The 27,736-nt window shown below is 40.9% G+C and overlaps 1 protein-coding gene across 2 annotated transcripts in view; it reads left to right on the top strand.

Moving 5' to 3' along the window:
* The first annotated feature begins 14,709 nt into the window (after positions 1-14,709).
* The window catches only part of LOC139397764 (cysteine/serine-rich nuclear protein 3-like), a 34,598-nt gene continuing 21,571 nt past the window's right edge, over positions 14,710-27,736 (top strand). Inside the window, exons 1-2 of one of the 2 annotated variants that reach the window (XM_071144214.1) lie at positions 14,710-14,930; positions 15,803-15,846. The gene's annotated coding sequence lies outside the window, so the exon portion shown is untranslated. The remainder of the gene's footprint in view (positions 14,931-15,802; positions 15,847-27,736) is intronic. The other variant, XM_071144216.1, reaches the window with a different exon arrangement.

The following is a 27,736-nucleotide window of genomic DNA, read 5'->3' as shown; positions in this document are numbered from 1 at the left end:
AGGCCCGGTTTGCAGTGAGGTAGTAGCAGAACCTTGGATGTTTAGTTCTCTTTAACTGTATACCTCTCTAGTGTGTGTAGTGTCACATTTTAGCACGTTATCACACTTAATAGCACGGGTGTCTTACACCTTCTTCAGGTCATTGCTGCACTTCTGATTGGGTTACAGAGACTGCAGGAATTAGGTAGGTCGCCTAGCACTTCATGCACGCCGTCTTGTGAAATGATGTCGTTAATAAAGATCATTGTTTGCTATATCTGTGTTGAGTTTTGGTGTTCTACCCTCTGACGCTGACCATACCGGTCAAACGAATGTGGTGGCAGCATCACGCTACTCTGCTCAATCCAGTACTTGCCCCACCTCTCGGGTTTTCTAGTGAGCTTTATTACATTATGTTCCACAAAGAAAACAATGCACCATATACTGTATAAAACCCCTGACTGTATTTGGCTAAGAAGCTGTATTGTGGTGGTCTGCGACAGGGTGTGCCTGAAGATAACACTTTTTGTTGGAATAATTCATGCTGAGGCAGAGAGCATATTGCTTCCTCTCACCAAGGATGTCTGGGTCTCACGAGGATGTGGGTGGATTAAAAATTCTAATTTGTGTGAAGCTTAGTGGCAGCACAGAAAACTCCTCACTGGAAAGAACCAAATGGCAGTTTGACAATGTGAGGAATGACCCGTTTGGATTCATGCAGGCAGGCAGGCAGAATGGGAAAAGGCTGGATGTATGGGCTGGATGTTTAATTCAGAGTAGAGACATAAGGCTGGGTGCTGGAGGGTCAGTGCTGAAGGACAAAGTAGAGACGTAAGTCTGGGTGCTGGAGGGTCAGTGCTGAAGGACAGAGTAGAGACGTAAGGCTGGGTGCTGGAGGGTCAGGGCTGAAGGACAGAGTAGAGACGTAAGACTGGGTGTTGAAGGACAGAGTAGAGACTTAAGGCTGGGTGCTGGAGGGTCAGTGCTGAAGGACAGAGTAGAGACGTGAGGCTGGGTGCTGGAGGGTCAGTGCTGAAGGACAGAGTAGAGACGTGAGGCTGGGTGCTGGAGGGTCAGTGCTGAAGGACAGAGTAGAGACGTGAGGCTGGGTGCTGGAGGGTCAGTGCTGAAGGACAGAGTAGAGACGTACGGTTGGGTGCTGGAGGGTCAGTGCTGAAGGACAGAGTAGAGACAGAAGGCTGGGTGCTGGAGGGTCAGTGCTGAAGGACAGAGTAGAGACGGAAGGCTGGGTGCTGGAGGGTCAGTGCTGAAGGACTGGAGTATAGCATTAGCTTGGTCTACCTGTGTTCTTCATGGTCACCACACCACACTACAGGCCCTAGTTTTGTCGCACCAAGACTACTGTTCAGTCTTATGGTCAGGGGCAACAAAGAGGGATTTAGGAAAATTTAAATTGGCTTAGAACAGGGCAGCACGGCTGGCCCTTGGATATAAACAGAGAGCTAACATTAATAATAAGCATGTCAGTCTTTCCTGGCTCAAAGTGAAGGAGAGATCTACTTCATCACTACTTGTATTTGTGAGAGGTACACCCATGCATACCCCACAAGACATGCCACCAGAGGTTTCTTCACAGTCCCCAAGTCCAGAACAGACTATGGGAGGCGCACAGCACTACATAGAGCCATGACTACATGATACTCTATTCCACGTAAGTAACTCATGCAAGCAGTAAAATTAGATTTTTAAAAAACAGATAAAAATATACCTTATGGAACAGCAGGGACTGTGAAGCAACACAAAACATAGACACATGAATAGAAACACATGATAACACTATACACACACGTACCCATGTATTTAGTGTTATAGATATGTGGTAGTAGAGTAGGGGCCTGAAGACACACAGTTAATATGTTGTGAAATCTGTTATGAATGTATTGTAATGTTTAAAAATGTATAACTGCCTTAATTTTGCTGGACCCCAGGAAGGGTAGCTGCTAATGGGGATCCATAATAAATACAAATACAAATAGGAGGGATTCAGCACATGTGAGAGAGCTCTACGCCAGTCAGAGAGCTTTCCTCACCTCAATTAGATCCGTGGCCAAGTTTTGAAATGTAATTCAAAAATTAGATTGGCAGATTTTTGGGAGGAGGATTACTACTTGGGAGGATGATTAAAATGACACATCCAATATTCCAATCTGACTCACATATTGTGATTCAAATGGTTTACCCTCTTACTTTACTCTGTCACACCACAGGAGATATAGAGCCATTAAAACAAAGATTTTGTGAATTAGTATCACTTATTTTGCTCGATGTCTGACATGACTTGTAATAAGAAGATTGCACAGAGGTTGATAAACTATTTGGGTAGATATTCTACCTGAGCAGGCACATCATTCAAATGTAATGTCAGGTATGGCCTTCCCCACAAATCATTATGTCGAACAGAAACAAGGCAGACATATGGCTGTTCTGCCTACCCACACACATACACGCACAGCTGTCCGTGACTTACACCCTCAGGTCTCTGTAAAACAATCCCCCGTGACTTCACCCTCATCTACCAGAAGTTTGTCCATCTCTTAACTTTACCACAACATGAGGCCCAGCTGCCCTGAGGAGCAGTATAAAGATAATGGTGAGGCTAGGAACAAGACCATAACAGACAAATGTGTAAAATCCAGCTAAACGAGACACCTAAAAAAGGATGCATTCACACAGAGAAAACAAGTGACGTGTGGACTGAGAGATGACAAATATCCCAACGCAACCATGTACCCAACTCGGCTTCAAAGACTTGTGACCAAACATATCTTAAGGTGTGAAATACACAGCAAACACAGCGGCTGTCAAGCAGACAGCAGGACATGTTAGGATGAGCACAAGGTCCACATTGATAGTAACAGGAACATATATTTAGCCTGTGCTTGTCCTATGACACACTGTCAAGCCTGAGCCTGACACCCAATCCCAGACCCTCAAAGCCACGACGGAAACTCAAAGAAATTATCTAAAAATAACTGTCTTAAGATAAAAAAAAAGAGCCATGACACAAGCGGAGATCATCCGTTCATCCGTTAAAACATATTTTACCCATGGGAATGTGTGCAAAGCTTTATTTAACCAGGTAGGCTAGTTGAGAACAAGTTCTCATTTGCAACTGCGACCTGGCCAAGATAAAGCATAGCAGTGTGAACAAACAACAACACAGAGTTACACATAGAGTAAAGAATAAACAATAAACAAGTCAATAACATAGTAGGAAAAAAAAGGTGCAAAAGGTATGAGGAGGTAGGCAATAAATAGGCCATAGGAGTGAATAATTACAATTTAGCAGATTAACACTGGCGTGATAAATGATCAGATGAACATGTGCAGGCAGAGATACTGGTGTGCAAAAGAGCAGAAAAGTAAATAAATAAAAACAGTATGGGGATGACGTAGGTAAATTGGGTGGGCTATTTACCGATGGACTGTGTACAGCTGCAGCGATCGGTTAGCTGCTCAGATAGCAGATGTTTAAAGTTGGTGAGGGAGATAAAAGTCTCCAACTTTAGCGATTTTTGCAATTCGTTCCAGTCGCAGGCAGCAGAGAACTGGAAGGAAAGGCGGCCAAATGAGGTTTTAGCTTTAGGGATGATCAGTGAGATACACCTGCTGGAGCGTGTGCTACGGGTGGGTGTTGCCATCGTGACCAGTGAACTGAGATAAGGCGGTGCTTTACCTAGCATAGACTTGTAGATAACCTGGAGCCAGTGGGTCTGGCGACGAACATGTAGCAGGGGCCAGCCGACTAGAGCATACAGGTCGCAGTGGTGGGTGGTATAAGGTGCTTTAGTAACAAAACTGATGGCACTGTGATAAACTGCATCCAGTTTGCTGAGTAGAGTATTGGAAGCTGTTTTGTAGATGACATCGCCCAAAGTCGATAGTCAGTTTTACTAGGGTAAGTTTGGCGGCGTGAGTGAAGGAGGCTTTGTTACGAAATAGAAAGCCGACTCTAGATTTGATTTTGGATTGGAGATGTTTGATATGAGTCTGGAAGGAGAGTTTGCAGTCTAGCCAGACACCTAGGTACTTATAGATGTCCACATATTCTAGGTCGGAACCATCCAGGGTGGTGATGCTAGTCCAGCGTGCCGGTGCAGGCAGCGAACGGTTGAAAAGCATGCATTGGAGGCCACGGAAGGAGTGTTGTATGGCATTGAAGCTCGTTTGGAGGTTAGATAGCACAGTGTCCAAGGAAGGGCCAGAAGTATACAGAATGGTGTCGTCTGCGTAGAGGTGGATCAGGGAATCACCCGCAGCAAGAGCAACATCATTGATATATACAGAGAAAAGAGTCGGCCCGAGAATTGAACCCTGTGGTACCCCCATAGAGACTGCCAGAGACCGGACAACATGCCCTCCGATTTGCCACACTGAACTCTGTCTGCAAAGTAGTTGGTGAACCAGGAAATGCAGTCATTAGAAAAACCAAGGCTACTGAGTCTGCCGATAAGAATATGGTGATTGGCAGAGTCGAAAGCTTTGGCCAGGTTGATGAAGACGGCTGCACAGTACTGTCTTTTATCGATGGTGGTTATGATCATCAAGGCAAAGGGTGGCTACTTTGAAGAATATCAAACAAATCCTAATATATTTAACACTCTTATGGTTACTACATGATTCCATATGTATTATTTCATAGTTTTGATGTCTTCACTATTATTCTACTGTCGTGTAATTCTACTGTTGTGTAATTACAAAATGGAATTAGTAGGTGTGTCCAAATTTTTGACTGGTACTGTAGCTGTGTGTCTCGTTGGAGTGTTGCCTGAAATGACTGCTTATGTATAGTAGGTACAGTACATGAAACAACATCTTCTCAGGAGGCCATGATGACATGGGTGTGATACTGACTGTATCTGAGAAAACCAAAAGGCTCTATGCACTGCAGCCAGAGACTCACGAGGCCATCTCAGAAGAAATAACACGAGACTGATATGTAACATAAAAATGCCTGTCAAATCCTGCTATGATAAACATATTGACACAGGGCGACATTTTAAAAATTATATATATATTTTTTTACAGATATTTGGTTTTGGCAAACTTATTGACAAACAACCAATACATCAACTGCCACAGAACCTGTCTGTCACATTGTGAGCTCAATTTAGGCAGTCTTTCAAGAAGGGGGCCCAAACCTCAAAGAGTCAGTCCATGGTACATAATAGAAAAGGTTGAGGAACACTGGATTTTCTGGTGTCTAGACTCTTGGCTGCCACTCTATGGTAGAGTCAAGTCATTACACTATACTGAAGACCGCCTGCAATGCATTGCAGAGAGCCTATACAAAATTCTCAACTATGAATCGAACATAACATAATCACACAACACCTTACAGTGTTCAACTATGGTAGGGATCGTTCAAAGTCATGTTCAAGCACAAATCTTTTACCTGCACTGCCATACAGCTACTAGCTAGACAATGGCGAGCCTGTCATGGATCACACGGCTGTCATTTACTCACTAATGTCCTGTCACTCTGATCCATCAGCCGTACACAGGGCTGACAAGCGACAAGATTGGCTTCCATTAGCAGAATAAGAAGCTAGTAATCATGCATGTCTTGCTATAGGACTGCCTTTCCAAATAAAATATATTCGTATTAGTGTAAGTCTACGTGCTTGTTGTCTCTTGCACAACATAACCATCCAATAAAGCAAAGTTAAATCTGAAACATTAGAGAAAAATTCTTTACCCAATTGACTCGGCTAAGGCTTTGTGGTATTTAATGTAAAAACAATGAGGTCTATTACCCTGCATTGTGTTAACAGCCATAGCCTATATTACGTTACGAAGTCCAGCCGTGACTTTGTCAGGGGGGGGGGGGTACACAAATGACAGTGATGAAGAACATACTGACAATTTGATTGGCTTTTGAATCCCCTAATCTACAGAATTAAATGTCATGAGTTCAGTCACAATGCCACAACTTGATCGAGTATAATTACCACCAGCATGAGACATGCTCATTATTTATATCAGGTCACCTTGTTGCAAACGAGACCACAGCAATAATCTGATTCAGGATGAAAGTGAATTAAACAATCCCCACAGACAGAGGGGGACAAGATGGTGGCCGTAAAGAAAATGACAAGAGGGCATGTGTCATTAAAACTCATTATTTATAATACAGGGAAGGTCAAAATATATTACTCAAGCAAATTAGACACAGACAGAAGTGACAGACATTCATCCCAGACATATCAACCAGGTCACTCCTGGATAGAGAGAGTGTGTGAATGCACTGGGCATTCTAATCAGTGGTCACCGTGAGCCTTGCCGTCTCACACAGTACGAGGATTGGCTTTTTCCTACAGAGGAGCAAAACTTGGTGCACGTTTTGGTCAGGGCAACATTAGACTAGCAATTAGGGTCGCTGTTAGGTCTGTCCTAATCCTGCTCTCCTATCCCAAAGTTAGACAAATCAAGACAAGTCTAGTCCTCTCATAGCCACACGCTCACAATCCACAAAGTTAGTCAAAGCCTGACCTAAACTTTCACACTGCTATCAGATAATAGTAATGAGAGTTAAGGGTCACCCGAATCTGGAACAAAGTGGATGTCATGTTTAATGTTTTTAAATGGTCTTATTACTGTATCAAGACGGTGAGTCATCCATAGATCCCTATTCGTATACATTTTAATGGAATCAAATGTCTTTGACTTGCAGGAATAATGTATTTTGAGTTTGAATCTTAGGCCATTAAAACAAATCTTATTTGTTCTTGCGGGGTGCAAATACCCAGCATTTACAGGGCTGTGTTACTTGAATTCAATAATTCAGATATTTCTACAATGAACAAAAATATAAATGCAACGTGCAACAATTTCAGCGATTTTACTGAGTAACAGTTCATATAAGAAAATCAGTCAATGGAAATAAATTCATTAGGTCCTAATCTATGGATTTCACATGACTGGGAATACAGATAAGCATATGTTTGTCACAGATACCTTTAAAAAAAAAGTAGCGTTGTGGATCAGAAAACCAGTCAGTATCTGGTGTAACCACCATGCAGTGCAACATCTCCTTCGCATAGAGTTGATCAGGCTGTTGATTGTGGCATGTGGAATGTTGTCCCACTCCTCTTCAATGGCTATGTGAAGTTGCTCGATATTGGCAGGAACTGGAACCTGTTGTTGTACACGTAGACCCAGAGCATCCCAAACATGCTCAATCGGTGACATGTCTGGTGAGTATGCAGGCCATGAAAGAACTGGGACATTTTCAGCTTCCAGGAATTGTGACATGGGGCCGTGCATTACCATGGTGAAACATGAGGTGATGGGGGCAGATGAATGGTGCGACAATGGGCCTCGGGATCTTGTCACATTATCTCTGTGCATTCAAATTGTCATCAATAAAATGCAATTGTGTTCATTGTCTATAGCTTATGCCTACCCATATCATAACCCCACCGCCACCATCGGGCACTCTGTTCACACCGTTGGCATCAGAAAACCACCTGCCCACACTACGCCATGCCATCTCCCCTCTCTAGAGTGCCAGTGGCCATCGAAGGTGAGCATTTACCCACTGAAGTCGGTTACGACGCCGAACTGCAGTCAGGTCAAGACCCTGGTGAGGACGGCGAGCACGCAGATGAGCTTGCCTGAGACGGTTTCTGACAGTGTGTGCAGAAATTCTTCAGTTGTGCAAACCCACAGTTTTGTCAGCTCTCGGGATGGCTGGTCTCAGAAGAAGCTGGATGTGGAGGTCCTTGGCTGGTGTGGTTACATGTGGTCTGCAGTTATGAGGCCGATTGGACGTGCTGCCAAATTCTCTAAAACAACGTTGGAGGCGGCTTATGGTAGAAAAATAAACAAACGCTTTGGCAACAGCCCTGGTGGACACTCCTGCAGTCAGCATGCCAATTGCACGCTCCCTCAAAACTTGAGACATCTGTGGCATTGTGTTGTGTGACAAAACTGCACATTTTAATGTGGGCTTTTATTGTCCCCAGCACAAGGTGCACCTTTGTAATGATCATTCTGTTTAATCAGTCTTGATATGCCACACCTGTCAGGTGGATGGATTATCTTGGCAAATGATAAATACTCACTAACAGAGGTGTAAAAAATGTGTGCACAACATTTTAGAGAAATAAGCTTTTTGTGCATAACATTTCTGGGATCTTTTATTTCAGCTCATGAAACATGGGACCAACACTTTACATGTTGCATTTATATTTTTGTTCAGTGTATATCGTAGGAGTAGCACCCAAGGATTTCAGACTGCTTGAATTCCCTCTGACATGACAGAAAGCACATTATTCTAACAAGGTATTATATCAGGATAAGGGGAAGGGGGGAAAAAATCACCCAACTCAATGAACCAGAGACACAACCTGCCACTGGTTAGACACCAAGAGAATGTTGCCTAATCATCACAAATAGGCTACAGTGAAATCATAATCATATAAATGAGTGCGAAAAATCTAGGCGGGTGGGTCCTCAATTACCTTGGATCATCTCATAGTTGTCATCATAAACCCCACAGAGACGTGGAGTGCTTTTGACTGTTTATCTCCTCACTCACTGAAACTGTTTTCAGTTTTTAACATTATCCAAACCTACTTGTGATGCGAAGGTGAAGCAGCAGTCCTTGAATGTTGAATGAAGATTGTGTGCGGTAATGTACTACTTGTGTACTTAAAACGGCACTCAGGCCATGTTTTGTTGAGGTAACGTCATCACTTGCTCAGGTTTTGACACTATCCCTAGTGCTTTTATGTCGAGCACTTATGATTGTAAAAGGTGGGATGGATGAAACATGAAAGAGGATATCATGTTTGCTGGTGTATAGCCTCTGCCGAGTCCCAAACATCTGGATGTTCCAGTTTTCAGCTGAAATGGAAAGAAAACTTCTGATTTTGGACGTAAACAAGGATACACTCCATCTTAACTCCTCCTCCACATCCACTGGATTGGTTGAACAGTGCAGAAGAGAACCTCCCCTGACAGTTTTTTTCCCCTTCTAGTCAAGACCAGTTTGCAGGGGATCTTCTGTTGAATCTGACAATTAATCTTAATGGTTGTACAGTTGTCTCAAAAAAAACTATGAAGGACCTCGGTGTTACTCTGGACCCTGATCTCTCTTTTGACGAACATATCAAGACTGTTTCAAGGACAGATTTTTTCCATCTACGTAACATTGCAGAAATTAGAAACTTTCTGTCCAAAAATTATGCAGAAAAATGAATCCATGCTTTTGTTACTTACAGGTTAGACTACTGCAATGCTCTACTTTCCGGCTACCCGGATAAAGCACTAAATAAACTTCAGTTAGTGCTAAATACGACTGCTAGAATCGTGACTAGAACCAAAACATTTGATCATATTACTCCGGTGCTAGCCTCCCTACAATGGCTTCCTGTCAAGGGCTGATTTCAAGGTTTTACTGCTAACCTACAAAGCATTATATGGGCTTGCTCCTACCTATCTCTCTGATTTGGTCCTGCCGTACATGCCTACACGTACGCTATGGTCACAAGACGTAGGCTTCCTAATTGTCCCTAGAATTTCTAAGCAAACAGCTGGAGGCAGGGCTTTCTCCTATAGAGCTCCATTTTTATGGAATGGTCTGCCTACCCATGTGAGAGACGCAAACTCGGTCTCAACCGTTAAGTCTTTACTGAAGACTCATCTCTTCAGTGTGTCTTATGCTTGAGTGTAGTCTGGCCCAGGAGTGTGAAGGTGAACGGAAAGGCTCTGGAGCAACGAACCGCCCTTGCTGTCTCTGCCTGGCCGGTTCCCCTTTCTCCACTGGGATTCTCTGCCTCTAACCCTATTACAGGGGCTGAGTCACTGGCTTACTGGTGCTCTTTCATGTCGTCCCTAGGAGGAGTGCGTCACTTGAGTGGTTTGAGTCACTGATGTGATCTTCCTGTCTGGGTTGGCGCCCCCCCCTTGGGTTGTGCCGTGGCGGAGACCTTTGTGGGCTATACTCGGCCTTGTCTCAGGATGGTAAGTTGGTGATTGAAGATATCACTCTAGTGGTGTGGGGGCTGTGCTTTTGCAAAGTAGGTGGGGTTATATCCTTCCTGTTTGGCCCTGTCCGGGGGTATCATCGGATGGGGCCACAGTGTCTTCTGACCCCTCCTATCTCAGCCTCCAGTATTTATGCTGCAGTAGTTTATGTGTCGGGAGGCTAGGGTCAGTTTGTTATATCTGGAGTACTTCTGTCTTATCCGGTGTCCTGTGTGAATTTAAGTATGCTCTCTCTAATTCTCTCTCTCTTTCTCTCTCTCGGAGGACCTGAGCCCAAGGACCATGCCTCAGGACTACCTGGCAAGATGACTCCTTGCTGTCCCCAGTCCACCTGGCCGTGCTGCTGCTCCAGTTTCAACTGTTCTCCCTGCGGCTATGGAATCCTGACCTGTTCACCGGACGTGCTACCTGTCCCAGACCTATTATTTGACCATGCTAGTCATTTATGAACATTTGAACATCTTGGCCATGTTCTGTTATAATCTCCACCTGGCACAGCCAGAAGAGGATTGGCCACCCCTCATAGCCTGGTTCCTCTCTAGGTTTCTTCCTAGGTTTTGGCCTTTCTAGGGAGTTTTTCCTAGCCAACGTGCTTCAACACCTGCATTACTTGCTGTTTGGGATTTTAGGCTGGGTTTCTGTACAGCACTTTGAGATATCAGCTGATGTACGAAGGGCTATATAAATACATTAGATTTGAATTAGATTTGATCTAGTTTCAGGCATTGCTTTTACTCCTACTACGTTAGGTTAGCTATAATGATGGTTTATAGAAGAAAGAAAAGAGCTGGACTGTATCACTCGGTAACAGTGGGCCTGCTGCTTTTATGCATGTAAATTACACACTTCCGTAAATGTTTATGGTGTCACAGAAAGAAATGGTGCACTTGTATTGAGACAAATTCATTCAGAACTCCACTTTGTCTCTATTTATTTTACGAGTGCATTTCAATTGAGACCTGCTCTAGAGACGTACAATCCATGCAGCATATCTCAAGTTACACAAAGCTTTTCTTCAAAATGATCCAAATGCCATATCTCCATCTACATAAATGGAATAAATAAAAATACAAGTGTTTTGATAACATGAGAGAACAACATACTCCCAGTTTGCTGTGCTGAGGGATTCTTCAGTCTTACCTCTGAAATACCTAACCTCCCTTCTCTTCTTGTTGACTTGGAGTTCTCCCTTAGCCGGTGTATTATAGGCAGTAGTGATGTGGGGGGGAAGACTATGCAGTTACATTTTGGGATATTACTTTTGACAATATATCGTATAGTTGCAATAGTATTTTTGCACTAGTTGGCTGTACCTGCACCAAAACAAACTCTCCTGTGCCTCTGCAGCAAACATATGGTGAGCAATATGTTTGGAACATTGAATCGCAATAAAACCACAATATCAAATCACAATACATATAGAATCGTGAGAATCGCAATATATATCGTATCGGCACCAAAGTATCATGATAATATCGTATCATGAGGTCCCTGGCAAGTCCCAGCCCTAAGAGGCAGTGGCCACTTGTGGTTTGGAGATAGACGGGAGCGTTTGTGGTCGGGGCTCCTCTCACTTATGAAGGTTGATACGCAGGTTGATTGAATTTCAATCGTTGGGAAACTGTATCGGCCTGGTCCAGGTACACAGGCTACATGTATGGGGAGGGAGGACACAGCTCAATACACTCCACAGGGTTCCACTTTCTTTGAAGTCTGAGAGGTCTCTTTCAACAGACTGAGGTAACTGACTGGCTTTGGACATTAAGACCTCTGAGGAGCACACACACACAGACACGCACACACTGAAATTCTACTGTGTTCAACACTCTTTTTTTTACACCACATTTCATACTTCAGTGTTAACGTTTCAACTTGACCACACCGTAACTCGCAGCATGACTTTAAAACCCTAACTTTTAAATGTTCCCTAAATGTAGACATTGCTTGCTGTGACTGAAGAGAGGTTTCATCCTAATGCACGACCATGACACATGTCTCCAAAATACAAAGGTGATGGAAGGACATCAGATATCCTCAGTTCACTTGAGATGATTGCATAATTCAGGACAGGCCAGAGCAGGGTGTCACATTGAGCTGGATCCTCTATCTATTCAGAATGCTTGTGTTACACACCCCGGAGGCAGCTAGACCAAAGACAATTAAGATACTACTACACACGGCTTTAACAGGCAAACACAGACTTTTCACCATTAGTCATAATAGCACAGCTGCCATTATTGTCTCAAACTTTGAAATTAATGAAGTCAATAATGAGCACCTTGTTTCTCATAGAATATAAACACATTGGTTATAATTATACTATTTTGTAATGTGCCAGGGGCTAATAAGCATTGCAGAGGAAATTCTTCAGATACATTCTAATGGAGATGCCAAAAACAAATAGTCACCCTGAGTAAAACAAGGATGAGGGAATTACAAAACACAACATGAATTTAAAACAGTTAGTTCACTTCATTAATCTAAGTAGTAGAGTAAATCATTTTATATAATGGTAGATCTTCACACAATTCATACTGTAGTCACTGCAATGTATCACAATTTGTTTTATTTTTAACAATTCCTGCAGACTCACTTGAGTGCCAATGTAAATTAGTTATGGAGGCTGAATGATTAGATGGGGGGGGGGGGGGGGGGGTCTTTTTTAGCCCAATGACAGTGCTGGGAGAATGCAGTGACAGTGAAATGGCCAATAGCATGTTAGTTACAGTAATAACCCAAACCTCTTCTACAATATAATCTACTACCCAGACACGGTTTAATCTGTGTCAGAGAATTACACATTACATCTGAGTAGTGGGATGACACTGGTTCCCTTATGGTTTTCCCTCATTTAAACCATTTATGACTACAGTATTCATCCAATTGAAACAATGTAATAATGTAGTTCATAATACACAAATAGTCCAAACCAATTGGATGTTAAATGGTAATTTACAGTGACAGTGTAATATGTGTATTCTCTATTCAGGCCTCTTGTAGATGAATTGCTCTTTATACAATAGTACAGGAAACAGCACTGAAAATGTAACTATTCCCCAGGTCGTTGCTGTAAATGAGAATGTGTAAAATAAGGAAAACATTTCAAAAATAATGATCACTGCATAATGAATGAGTACCGTAGCATATTGTGTATTTCTACACATCCCTGCTGCAAGTGAACTACTAGCATCATCTACTGTTCTTTCAGAGAAGCACATCCCCCACCCAGCTGCCATGGTGTTAGAGAGAACATTGTGTACATAGAACGTGGGTGTCTACGTAGACTGAAATGCACAGGCTACTGCACACGTGTACCGTCTTTGACTTAGGATCTCAAAGAAGTCGGTCTTCTGAGTCCCTTCTTCCATAGGCCTGGGTGGAATTGATCAATAGAGGGTGTGCAATACTGTGGTAAACATCTCTCACACGTTGTTGAGAAAGTAATGTATCTTCATATAGTATCCACTAGATGGGAGTGTACTTCAGCAATCTGCAACAGTCAGAAACTTAAATCAAGGCAAATCATGGTGGTAAACACGAGGATTATGGTTTTGATCATTTCCCAAATACTTAACATAGTGTAGACTATAGATTTTTTTTTTTCTAGGTCTATGTAATGTGTACTAATAGGGGAGAGTCCGGTAAATTGAGCCACCTTTGTTTCTAGGAAACCATACACAAAATTAATTTGACCAAATATTTAGGAAGATGCCATCATTTTATGGAGTCTGTGAGGGAAGAAACCATATAGAAAAAGTGGTACGCAAGTTAGGTCTGAAAAACGAGTTTTACCAACACAAATGAATGTATTGTGTTAGAGGTTTCATGACGCTTGTATCTAAACCAAAGTAGATCATTGTTCTATACATCAGTTGGGGGTCTCTAAAAGCTTCAATATGAGGTCCTAAACCTAGCATGGAAGTGCATCCTTGTAGCTGTGTGGGCTAATATAGTCAAAATGTTTGCCTTGGGGCAAATAAAGATAGACATGATTTTAAAAAGGTAGAGGTAATATTTCATTAAGTACAGAAATTTGTAGGCGGCTTAACTTACCCTGTCCCGTGGCTAAACTTACCCCATACCGGGGTAAATTGTGCCAAGAGACCACCTTTTTTGGGACAAGCTATGTTTCCAAACCTGTAATGTTTACATTATTTCAGGGATATGCAACATCCTGAAATATACACATATCTTTGTTAGAAAGAATACTATATTTCCCTTGACAGTGTGATGCTGAATGTAAAAAATAGCTAATTTTACCCCACTCCCCTACAATGTTTTGTCAATAACATAATACATTAAAACAGAGAAGATGGTAGTGACTATATTCATAGGTTATTTATGAATACTTTATATTGAAATTAAATGTGGTAGGAGAACAACACCATGTGATTATTTTTAATTGTCATTTATAAACTAATCCCGTTCCCAGACACTTCCGTGGGACAAGGTTATGCATATGCCAAGTTCGACACCGTTGACTTTAAAATATACAATTGTATCCACGTTGAGTGTATAAACGCCATATTGCCATTGGCTATAGTTGCTAGCATTGATGCACATTGTCTTCCCAGCTTTGCCTAAAGTAGGCAAAAACCGTCTATAAAGGTTTGAGAGGACGATTCCTGATTCCTTAAACCATGTGAAATGATTGGTTAAGGGAAGTCACGTTGCTGATGTATCTGTCAGACCGATGCTGCACCATTGTTCCAAGAGAAACCGGAAGAACTGCCTATGAATGTGCACTGTGGATGTGACACGACTGTGCCAGGTAGGCAAATCTTAAATAGTGTGCGCCTAAAAAAGCTTTTTTATGAATGGAGTGAATGACATTCTCAAAAAAAACACGTATAATTTAGATGCTTAATTAGGCTACTCAGAGAGAGGGACGTCATTGAACAAGCAGGCGTTGCAACGGCTAAAACATGAAATGAATGGTAAGTGCCGCAACTTGAACCTTATTATCCTTATCAATCTGGCATAGAGTTAAATCATGTGTTTGGTTACAGTTTTCATTGACGGTATGATCTGTGTATATATTGGGGCATATAATTGAATATTGTGTGTGTGTGTGTGTGTGTGTGTGTGTGTGTGTGTGTGTGTGTGTGTGTGTGTGTGTGTGTGTGTGTGTGTGTGTGTGGTGCGTGTGTGTGTGTGGTGCGTGTGTGTGTGTGGTGCGTGTGTGTGTGTGGTGCGTGTGTGTGTGTGTGTGTGTGTGGTGCGTGTGCGCGCGTGTGTGCGCGCGCGTTTAAATGCATGCCTGTATGTGTGTTATTAGTATCTGTACATACATGTGAACCCAAGTAGCTAAAATGCTCCCATGCAGAGCAGTGAGATTTGGGAGAGGGAGAGGCTGGCTCTCTGCAGAGTCCTCCTGGAGAACATGTATCTGTGTCAGGCATAGTGCACACTCTACTCCCTCTCTCTTACTGAGAGGGTGAGTGCAGAAAGAGCACTGCCAATCGGCTACTACCATGATTTTAATCAACACACATTTTCAGTATATTTTTTCCTATAACAGAGCTTGCTGGCATGACAAGATACATTTTCCATGTTTAACTGAGCAATTTATTCATTTACAGTAGTTATTTTTAACGCTGCTGTGACTATTATTCAAAGGAATAATGAAAAACACATAATTTCCAACGGGTCAATCTTTACAGATTCTCTGTTACCTGTATCACCTTGAGTTCATTGGTGGTTATATTTTATAGTCACTTTCAACCTGATTTTTATGTGGCACTGCCTCTGGAAATAATAGTTGACTCTAGGCTCATTTACATCTAAATTAATTTATTTTCTTCCACAGAATAGAGACAATTTGCTACAGCATACCTACATCTTTTATTTAAGGTAAGACTAGCTGAGTATATTGTATCTCTCATTTATACTGCCTAACATGTCATGTGTTTCAGTGGAATGCAGAAATGTGATGCCACCTGCCTTTGGTAGAATTCGTTGGCTCTGAGAATCAATTAAAAGCTTTGCACAGCTGTTGCAGTTTTGCTACAAAATATCTCAACAAGCTATCTTAAGATTTGATCTTGATATTCAGAGAGAGAACTGTGTTACAGTGTCTTCTCAACAGTGACTGGTTATGAAGTAGAAACAACGATACAGTAGTCAGGAATTGTTAGACAAGGCACAGCTTCTGGTATATTAAATGAATACAAAACACATTGTAACATCTATGACATGTGCATGTTGGCTGTTATTCAGTCATGATCATTATGAGATTATAATAAGACATTAGGTACTCAATACATGCTGCAATGTGTCAGAATCTACAGTACATGAAATAATTTCCCAATGGCTTTTGATGCGGGGAAACACCCAGTGGCTTACATTATAGGGCCTTGTTGATAATAGGCTGAAAAGGTAGTCCTTGATGGTGGATGTGCCTTTATTTTCTTCAACAGACACAATACAGGCTTTACCAAGTAGTAGTATACGTCAGTATGATGAGTGCCATTTTAGAAGACCAAAAAATGTGTGCTTTTTGCGGTCGTTTCGGTTAGGTTATTAAAAAATAATATATTTTTTTTAAATTTCAGTTTTGATAATTTTTTTGGCTTATTATTAACCATCATTTATTTACATTACTTTACTAAAATATTTCAGTTGTTGTGTATATTACATTCGTTTTATTTTATGACTTTATTATTTCATTCCAGGTCATCATCTCATCTCTTTAGAGCTGCTGCCTATGCTGACAAAATCAAAATGTTTGTAGTTCTTCAAAGTAAATGAGGTATACTTTTATGACTGCTGAATACCAACTATCAATCACTTAGATCATGTATTTTCAGGTAGAGTTGCCTCGCGAAGCAATTGCTCTCTATCCCTCTCAATCTCACGTTCTTCTCTCCGTTGCCACACAGACCGGACAAGTAGGAATGCAATGGATTATGGGCATTGTAGTCAATTACCACGTTTTCTGCACTATACTATGTAGAATATTGGCCTGTTGGAAACTATAACTCATACATCGCCTTGTTCGGGCTTGATCTGATTCATCTTTAGAGAAACTGTGCATTGAGCTCAGAAAAAAAGCTAAATAGAATTTCAATATTTTAATCGACATCGGTCAATTAGTTGTTTAAAAAACGAAAAATAGCATTAGATTTTAGGTATAATTGCAAGGCTGATTATTCAATGCCTTATCAAAATGGGTTAGATGGCAAAGGTCATGTAATTGGATGTCAGCATTGGCAGCAGCTGGGAAGACACGCTGTGCCAGTAAAGCAGTGAACTGGGTTTGAATATGGCAACGTGCCTCATTATCCAGCACTACCCTCTTTGTTGTCCCTCAACCATCCTCTTTTGTCAAACAGGAAGTAGCCACTGAGACAGCAATGTGCAGCACACACACACACACACATTCCAGCAAAGAGATTGATATCTGTGAGGCAAGAGTGGAGCTCCTTCTCTTACCTTGGCTGTGAATTTTGTCCTCCCTGATCCATCTGTTTGTATATCCAATCGATCAGCAATATAATAGAATTAGTACATGTGACATAGTTAGGGGACATTGAAACATTCACTAAATGTATTTACTGGGTGCTAGGCTGGATCATTAATCTGGTACATTGAATCTGCCATGTGTTGCTATTACATATTGTAGCACAGATGGCTTGGGCTCTGTCACATTGAATGGGGTCCATTAAAGATTCACAGGGAAGGTGGCACGGCTTTTAAAGATAACCGTACAGAGTAGAATCTCCCTGCACGACTCCTGCGCGGGTGAGTAGTCTTCACACGGAGGTTCACATTCAGCGCCAAATCAATTTGGCATCCTTTTATGTGGAAATGACAGGGATTCATGCTTGGCTTTAAAGTTGACCTGCAGCTCCATTCATAGTGACTTGTAAAACGAGCAAAAAGGTCAAGCTAGAAGATTGTTTTGGGTAGGGAGTAGCTTGTGCCTTAGATCACCGGTTCACATCTTGTTTATCAGTTGGAATGTTCTGCCCTGTAGGAAGCATGTCTGTAGGCTGAACAGGACATTGTCTGTTTATTGTTTAGTGAAACAAAATCATAAAAAAAACAATTACACTATTTTTTAAAAATCTATCTTGGAGAAACAATGATTTTATGATATTCTTATTTTCTCACCTGAAGGCTTTAATGTCTCAACTAAATGTAACACCCCTCTTGCAAATGGAAGACCATGTCAATCCATTTTATCGACTTAATATGTATTCCAGTATTGAATTAAGTCAAACAGCACAAATATCAACTCATATAAACAGAATAATTGTCTCACTCTCAGAAGGAATGTTGGTTTCTAATCTTAATGTCTATGATGTGACGAGTCCTTGAGGGTCTTTGGTCTGGCTCTGTGCAGGCTAGCGAGGTTGTTCAGGGTTTGGCTGGCTCCCATGAGATGTTGCCATGACACCAATGTGGAAAGTGCTTTCTCTCTCCTGCTTATTATAGGTTGACTTGAAATTGTTTTTTTTTCTCCTCCATTTTATTTAGATGAGCTTAAAGTGATGGTTCTATTTATAAGGAAAGGGAAAGGGGGCTACCTAGTCAGTTGTCCAACTGAATGTATTCAACTGAAATGTGTCTTCCGCATTTAACCCAACCCCTCTGAATCAGAGAGGTGCGGGGGGGGGGGGGGCTGCCCTCGACATCCACGTCTTCGGCGCACGGGGAACAGTGGGTTAACTGGCTTCCTCAGGGGCAGAACGACAGATTTTTACCTTGTCAGCTCGGGGATTTGATCCAGCAACCTTTCGGTTACTGTCCCAGTCTATCTATGTCTTGTAGTTTATTTTGTATCACTGGAAATAAATGACTAGGATCTGACATGAACAGTTAGTTGCTGGAGCCCAGCCCACATAAACATATTGCCCTGTAAATCCTGCATTTTACTACTGTTAGTAACTCTGAATGTGATAGATACAGTACCATAATTATGCCAACTATAACCTATAACCATAATTATGCTATCTCATTTGATGTACTCTCATTGGTAATGGGCCTGCATACTTATCAAGACTTGTTTTCGTTTGGAAGTGAATTTTTCTCAATTTGTTTTGATTCCATGGAAAATTAAGAGCACCCCTTTTCCTATTCCTACGAGTTTGGGGATGTCACATTTCTCTGAATAAATTCTCAACAAATGATTTCCAGCATGCAGTTAATCTGCTCATTATGCCTGCCATCACTATGGCAACCAGTTTTAATGTGGCGAAAAACTCTTTGGTAAATTGACTACCATTGTGGTATATGTTTTTATTTTGTCAGATCATTAGTCAGAAATAATGTAATACTGTCAAATTAATATATATATTTTTTTTACAGTAAATGTGTGAATCACCAAGGGTTGATTTAATGTAACCACATAATTAAAACAATCATTATATTTATGTGAGTATAACAATATGATCATATTTTTGCATCCCCCTGCATTCATGGACTGTATACGATTTTCATTTACAGTAGATATTCTAGTGACAAAGAAAATCATGTGAGTAAAATGATGTTTTTGTATATGGATAACTGAGTTTGTCTGGTGGTGATGACTCTATTTCTATCTCCGAGGCGGCTTGATCGAGTCCGTATCTGTTAGGATGAAGTTAGTTAATTAGGCTAAATTTAGCCTCCGAAATGTGAGAGCTGCATATCGTTTTTAGCCTACAAAGGCGATATGTTTTCATTTGGTCTATTTAGATTATTTATAGTACAAATAAAATATATCTTCAAATTGAAATCTTTATTTCTTGCTCTCTCATTTCAGATGAATATAATTAGATTTGCACTGTCCACCTACAACTACAGTATAACCTGCTTCATGAATTTTCCCAAATAACAGAGCTAATGTTTTGCATGTGAAAATGCTTGAAGATCTCAACAGATAATACTATATATAAATCATAAGAATGTCTGCCGAACATGGACCAACACCACCTTGGCTCCCTCCGCTTGTATGAGAGATGAAAGCATCTATGTCTCTGTGAGGTGCCTTGGCAGTTCTGTCTCTGCCAGAGCTAGGGCTTATGCAAACTTTTAGGTAGCTTGGGAAAATGCATCCATAAATAAAATATGCTTTTATGAATAATTTGGCTGAGGATTGTGATTGACAACTAGGGTGAAAGTACCCAATTATGCCTCCACAGTGCATGACTGGAATTACACCAACAAGTTTAGCTGTTTTTGCATCATTCGGTTGACTAATTATGGCAGACAAAAGGGATTGATATACAGTGAACACCTTCCTAATATTGAGTCCCCCCCCCCCCCCCCCCCCAATGTTGACTCCAATGCTTCCCAACTGTCCTTTGGGTGGTGGACCATTCTTGATACATGCAGGAAATTGTTTGAGTGTGAAAAACCCAGCAGCGTTGCAGTTCTTGACACAAACCGATGCGCCTGGCACTTCAATATTTTGTCTTGCCCATTCACCCTCTGAATGGCACACATACACAATTCATGTCTCAAGGCTTAAAAATCCTTATTTAACCTGTTTCCTCCCCTTCATCTACACTGATTGGGGTGGATTTAACAAGTGACATTAATGAGGGATCATGGCTTTCACCTGGATTCACCTGTCATGGAAAAAGCAGGTGTTCTTAATGTTTTGTATACTCAGTGAATGTTGTCGGACTAATGTCAGATGAATTCATGTGCTGCTTCTTGCAAGCATCACTCAACACAAAAGTATCAGCTTTTGCCTTTTAGTAATACTGTAGCATTTTATAAATGCATGTTTAAAAGAGGAAATGTAAATAATAAAATGACCTGCTTTTTTTTTATACACAAATTGCCTTTGAAAATAACCAAACAATAACCAACCATATTGGGTGCATACAACATAATGTTATTTTATTTACCCATCATTGAATTGTAATGACAACATCCCCCTTAGCAACTCTGAACTCATATTATTTGGAGTTGTATGTCGATGCATTATCGATGTTATGAAATGGAACAGAGCAGCCCAGTTTGATATAATATCACCCTAAACATCCTAATGCCATGGCATTAGCCTCTATCTCACTTATCCCTGGACCTGCATTGATAAAAGACAGCGCTGGCGTTTCCTCTATTGTTCTGTGAGGAGGGGGAGATAGATCAATGGTCCCTGTGCTAGCTGCAGCAGGCAGGCAAGCTCTCTCCGTGTACAGCAGTGGGCTGGTCTGACTCCCTCCTTTCCTTTCATGTGTGTGGAGCAGTCTACAGCCTCAGGCAGCTGCAAGTTAACAAATGTACAGAGCGCATTTCGAAAGTCTGATTTGCATAAGTCTGTAGATGTGCTACATTTCCTTAAATGGATTCCTTTGTGTTTAATTGGTGTATGGTTCCTTGTGCATGTGACTTTCCAATTCTCTTGGACTCTTTGTTGTTCTCCTCTCAATTTAATTTGACCATGATCTGATCATGGATGAGTAAGATGTAGATTATATTATTGTGTTATTGGTGCCTCAGAAACGTTGAGTGTTTGAATATAAATATGCCCTCTCCACCATATTTAATTATTTCATAGTTAAGTATGCAAATGCATGTCATTCGATTTTGTGTGCAGATTGATATACCGGAAGCTTGGGACAATAAGGTTCTATCTGCAAAAGATGATTCTGAGATAATTGGCTTTAAAGTTCCGAACCCTCATTGATTTGAATGGTGTCAACAATTTTTCTATCTTGTATTCTTTTGAATTTAACAACATGAATTTGGGTATTTAGAGTACTATATAGAGGAGAAAATTGAACAGAACAAGGCTATGTCAATAACTCAATTTTGACAAAATTGCCTTGAGCATTCTGTTATTCCTGAACCCATGATTATGAGAGAGAGAGCGAGTCCCCTCTGACCCCCTCACCAAACATATTCCTCTGTGGCCTTTTCATGTATAATTTATTTTTAAACAGTGCCATTGAATGTGAAATCCATCAACGTTGTGTTTATGTTCCCTCCGCCATCGGTTGCAGGAATCCTCCATCGACATCATCTGTAGATCTATAATCATCCAGGCCACAGCTTCTCCTCAGGGAGCCCAGCTGAGACCCTGCCTGCCTCTAAAGGTTGCTGTTTATGGCCGTGCCTCACACCAGTGATTTATGAGGTTAAGCCCAACCTTGGACTGCTAACATGGCAGAAGATCTTTAGTGGTTTAGGGTTCTTCTTCTTCACTGTGCAATCTCATTGTATGGCTTTAATGGCCCTAGTCGCCCAGACAGTCTGCCTATTGGCACATAGCTGAATCTCCCACTAGACAAAAATCAGCCTAGCCATCTGGGTTGCGTGGATGTTTGCACAGTGCTGAATGATGACAATTAAAACACTAGCACTTTGGAATGAGACGCCATATTGAGTGTTAGCTAAGACTGGCGAGGTCCTCTCCCCAGGCTTCAGAGAGAGAGAGCGACAGGAATATGTCCCAAATTACACCCTATTTCCTATGGGCCCTCAAAAAGTAGTGCACTATGTAGGGAATAGGGTGTCATTTGGAATGTAGGCTGTGGTGTCTATAGTCGGTTCCCTTGTCTCTAGCTTCACAATATCAGAAATACATTGCCCACTCCCTGCACCAATGTCCATTATCAACCTGGTCTCAGAGCATTTCATATTATTCTGTACGTAAATCCGAGGCATGTTGAGTTTCGTATGGTATGTATTCATTTGTGGATGTCCATCACCCATTTCATATATGTTTAGCATTACAATTTGTATTATATGTTACAAATTTGCTAAACGTATATGTTACGAATTCTTGCTAGGTGGCTAACGTTAGCTAGCTCACTAACATTAGCGAGTCTAGGGGTTAGTGTTAAGTTTAGTAGTTAGGGGGAAGGGTTAGCTAACATGCTAAGTAGTTGTAAAGTAACTAAAAAGTAGCAAGTAGTTGAACATTTGCTAATTAGCTAAAATGATAACCGTTGTCTGTGATGAGATTCAAACTTGCAACCTTTGGGCTGTTAGACATTTGCGTTATACTCTGATATTGTGAAGCTAGAGACAAGGGAACTGACTATAGACACCACAGCCTACATTCCAAATGACACCCATCCACCCCAACCAACCACCTTCCTTTCGTTTTTACCTTACATAACCATCTGTCTTATGTAACCATACCAAACGTAACATATCATACTAAATTGAGTGTCACAGATTTATGTACAGAATAATACAAAATGCTCTGAGACCAGGTTGCTCCTATTGTATTGTATTGGTATTTATTAGGGATCCCCATTAGCTGCCAAGTCAGCAGCTACTCTTCCTGGAGTCCAGCAACATTAAGCCAGTTATATACAATTTAAAATATTACATGACATTACTTTTCACAACACATCAATTGCGTTCTCTCAGGCCACTACTCTACGATCCAATATCTACAATACAAAATCCATGTGTAGGTGTGTGTAGAGTGCATGTCTTATCCGTGTATGTTTGTGTGTCTGTGCCTGTGTGTTTCTCTTCACAGTCCCTGCTGTTCCATAAAGTTGTATTTTTATCTGTTTTAAAATCTGATTCTACTACTTACATCAGTTACCTGATGTGGAATAGTGTCAACGTGTATATGTGTATAGGTGGCAAGGAAGTCAGGCGCAGGAGAGTCGAAATAGTGTGTAAATGGAGTCTTTTAATAACTGTCCACAGAACATGCTCCATAACACTAAATAGTACGGACATGAAAAAACATGGGTACGAGGACCCATCGCGCACCAATACAACAAATAAACAACACTGACAATAAAACAATCTCTGACAAAGACATGAGGGGAAACAGAGGGTTAAATACACAACAGTTAACGAATGGGATTGAAAACAGGTGTGTGGGAAGACAAGACAAAACCAATGGAAAATGAAAAATAGATCAATGATGGCTAGAAGACTGGTGACGTCGAACGCCGAGCACCGCCCGAACAAGGAGAGGCAACGACTTCGGCAGAAGTCGTGACAAATAGAGTTATGTAGCCATGGCTCTTTGTAGTACTGTGCGCCTCACAGTCTGTTCTTAACTTGGTGATTGTGAAGAGACCTCTGGTGGCATGTCTTGTGGGGTATGCATGGGTGTCTGAGCTGTGTACTAATAGTTTAAACAGGCACCTCGGGGCATTCAGCATGTCAACACTTACAAAAACAAGTAGTGATGAAGTCAATTTCTCCTCCACTTTGAGCCATGAGTGATTGACATGCACGTTATTAATGTTAGCCCCCTGTGTACGTTTAAGGGCCAGCCGTGCTGCCCTGTTCTGAACCAATTGTAATTTTCCCGAGGTCCCTCTTTGTGGCGCCTGACCACACGACTGAACAGTAGTCCAGGTGCGACAAAACTAGTACCTGTAGGACTTGCCTTGTTGATAGTGTTGTTAAAAAGTCAGAGCACCGCTTGTTAGCTACTGTTGTATCAACATGTTTGGACCATGACAGTTTACAATCCAGGGCTACTCCAAGCAGTTTAGTCACCTCAATTTGCTCAATATCCACATTATTTATTGCAAGTTTTAGTTGAGGTTTAGGGTTTAGTGAATGATTTGTCCCAAATACAATGCTTTTAGTTTTTGAAATATGTAGGACTAACTTATTCCTTGCCACCCATTCTGAAACTAACTACAGCTCTTTGTTAAGTTTTGCAGGGATTATAGTATTGAGTCATCCGCATACATAGACACACTGGCTTTACTCAAGGCCATTGGCATGTCATTAGTAAATATTTTAAAAAGTAAGAGGCCTAGACAGCTGCCCTGGGGAATTCCTGATTCTACCTGGATTATGTTGGAGATGCTTCCATTAAAGAACACCCTCTGTGTTCTGTTAGACAGGTAACTCTTTATCCACAATATAGCAGGGGGTGTAAAGCCACAACACATATGTTTTTCCATCAGCAGATTGTGATTGATAATGTCAACAGCCGCATTGAAGTCTAACAATCTTTTTATCAACAATTTCTCTCAGCCAATCATTGGTCATTAGTGTAAGTGCCGTGCTTGTTGAATGTTCTTCCCTATAAGCGTGCTGAAAGTTTGTTGTCAATTTATTTACAGTAAAATAGCATTGTATCTGGTCAAACACAGTTTCCCCAAAAGTTTACTAAGGGTTGGTAACAGGCTGATTGGTCGACTATTTGAGCCGGTAAAGTGGCTTTACTATTCTTGGGTAGCGGAATTACTTTTGCTTCCCTCCAGGCCTGAGGGCACACACTTTCTAGTAGGCTTAGATTAAAGATATGACAAATTTGGAGTGGCAATATCGTCCACTAATATCCTCAGTAATATTCCCAGTTGTCAGACCTTGGTGGCTTGTCATTGCTGTTAGACAGCAATACGTTTTTCATCCTCTTCCACACTCACTTTACGGAATTCAAAATTACAATGCTTGTCTTTCATAATTTGTTAATTTATACTCGGATGTGTAGTGTCAGCGTTTGTTGCTGGTATGTCATGACTAAGTTTGCTAATCTTGCCAATGAGTGAAGTGATTTGCAATATTAGTGGGTTTTGTGATGAATGAGCCATCTGATTCAATGAATGATAGAGTGAGTTTGCCCAAAAATTCATTTAAAGTGCTCCAAAGCTTTTTACTATCATTTGCTATCATTTATCTTTGTTTCGTAGTATAGTTTCTTCTCTTTTTATTCAGTTTAGTCACATGAATTCTCAATTTTAAGTACACTTGCAAATCAGTTGTGCAGCCAGCCTTATATGCCATTCCTTTTGCCTCATCCCTCTCAAACATACCATCTTTTAAATTCCTCATCAATCCACAGGGATTTAACCATTTTTACAGTCATTTTCTTATTGGGTGAATGCTTAAGTGTAACTGGAATAAGCAATTTCATAGAAGTGCAGCGTCTGGTTGCTACTCATTACACACCACAGACCCCAAAAATATTATTTACATCAACAACATAGGAATCACTACAAAACTTATTGTATTACCTCTTATACACTATATTAGGTCCAGCCTTTGGAACTTTGGTTTTCATAGATATGGCTACTATATTGTGATCACTACATCCAATGGATTTCGGATACTGCTGTAAAGAAAATTTCTGCAGCATTAGTAAAGATTTGATCGATACTGTAACGTACGTTGTTTGAAGGGGACCAAGGCGCAGCGTAATTTGTGGTCATCATATTTATTTCAATGAGAACCAGCAACAAAATAACAAAGTGAAACCAAAACGAACGTACCGTTCCGTAGGCTACAAGAGCTGTACAAAAACAAGATCCCACAACATAGGTGGGAAAAAAGGCTACCTAAGTATGATTCCCAATCAGAGACAACGATCGGCAGCTGCCTCGGATTGGGAACCACACTCGGCGAAATACAAAATATAGAATGCCCACCCCACATCACACCCTGACCTCACCAAGTAGAGAAATAAAACATCTCTCTAAGGTCAGGGTGTGACACATACATGTTGATGATTTAATTCCTGTGCTGGTTGACTGATAACCTGAATTAGTTTGAAGCTTTTTCTTGAGTGGGCAGCTTGATGAAAGCCAGTCAATATTTAAATCACCTATGCAACAACATCACCACTACTACAGTGTCAAGGGATCTAGAGAGACTGTGCATATGATTTTCAATAGAGTAAAACCTGAAATATGGGCTCCTGCTAATGCTTCTTCAGCCCTTGATTAGTTTAAAACGATCAGCAAGAAGCACAAACTCAAGGTGGAGATGTGCATGTAGGCTTTAAAAACTATGTGTAGGATAACACATATTAATCAGATACAATCTCAGTCACAGCTCAGCCAATCCACACAATGTCGGCTTCAAGATTTAAGATAATTACACAGAAATGCCTATTTGACCCTGTGTTTATGATGAACAACAGGTATGTGTTTATGGAGGAAATATGACTCTAGGACAGTATTATTAGTTATTCACCAATGCATGAGATACAGTAAATATATTTATTTCAAAATGTTTCTTCAATTATATTTCCTATTTTCTAATATCATGTCTTGACTGAGCATTCTGGGTCAGACATGTCATTAGCATATGACCTCAATACAACAGCACAGCTTGGGCACAGATGATTAAAATATATTTTTCTGTATGTTTATTTTCATGCCTGCTGTCACAAACTTGCTTCATCAAAATCAAAAACTCCTCTTGCAAATCAGACAATATAGGTCAATAGCCGTGGTGCAATGGTAGTGTTTATAACAAAATGCCATCTCTCTAGCTTATGTTTTGCATTTTTATGTAATGTAGCTGCATAAAGTATGTGATACCCATAAGAGAAGGATACAACAGAATACAGATAAGGTACTGCATTCCATTTAGAAAATGATGGATATTTAGTTAGAGAAGAAGTAAGGGGTAAATAGTACGGAGTAAAAGTATACGGAATAAAAATATAAACGCAACATGCAACAGTTACTAAGATTTGACTGAGCTACATGTCATATTAGGAAATCAGTCAATTTAAATACATGTTATTAGGACTTAATATATGGATGTGACATGACTGTGCAGGGGTGTAGCCATAGGTGGGCCTTGGAGGGCATAGGCCCACCCAGTGGGGAGCCAGGCCCAGCCAATAAGAATATGTTTTTCCCCACAAAATGGGCTTTATTATAGACATCTTATCTTGGCAAATGAGAAAAGCTCACTAACAGGGATGTAAAACAAAATGTGCACAAAACATGGGACCAACACTTTACATGTTGCATTTATATTTTTGTTCAGTGTACAGTGCATTCGGAAAGTATTCAGACCCCTTGACATTTTGTTACATTACAACCTTATTCCAAAATTGATGGGGGAAAAAAAACGA

Source organism: Oncorhynchus clarkii, chromosome 3, assembly GCF_045791955.1.
Source record: "Oncorhynchus clarkii lewisi isolate Uvic-CL-2024 chromosome 3, UVic_Ocla_1.0, whole genome shotgun sequence".
In the NCBI taxonomy this organism is placed as follows: domain Eukaryota; kingdom Metazoa; phylum Chordata; class Actinopteri; order Salmoniformes; family Salmonidae; genus Oncorhynchus; species Oncorhynchus clarkii.
The sequence above is the reverse complement of the archived record's forward strand: the minus strand, read 5'-3'. Positions and strand labels throughout refer to the sequence as shown.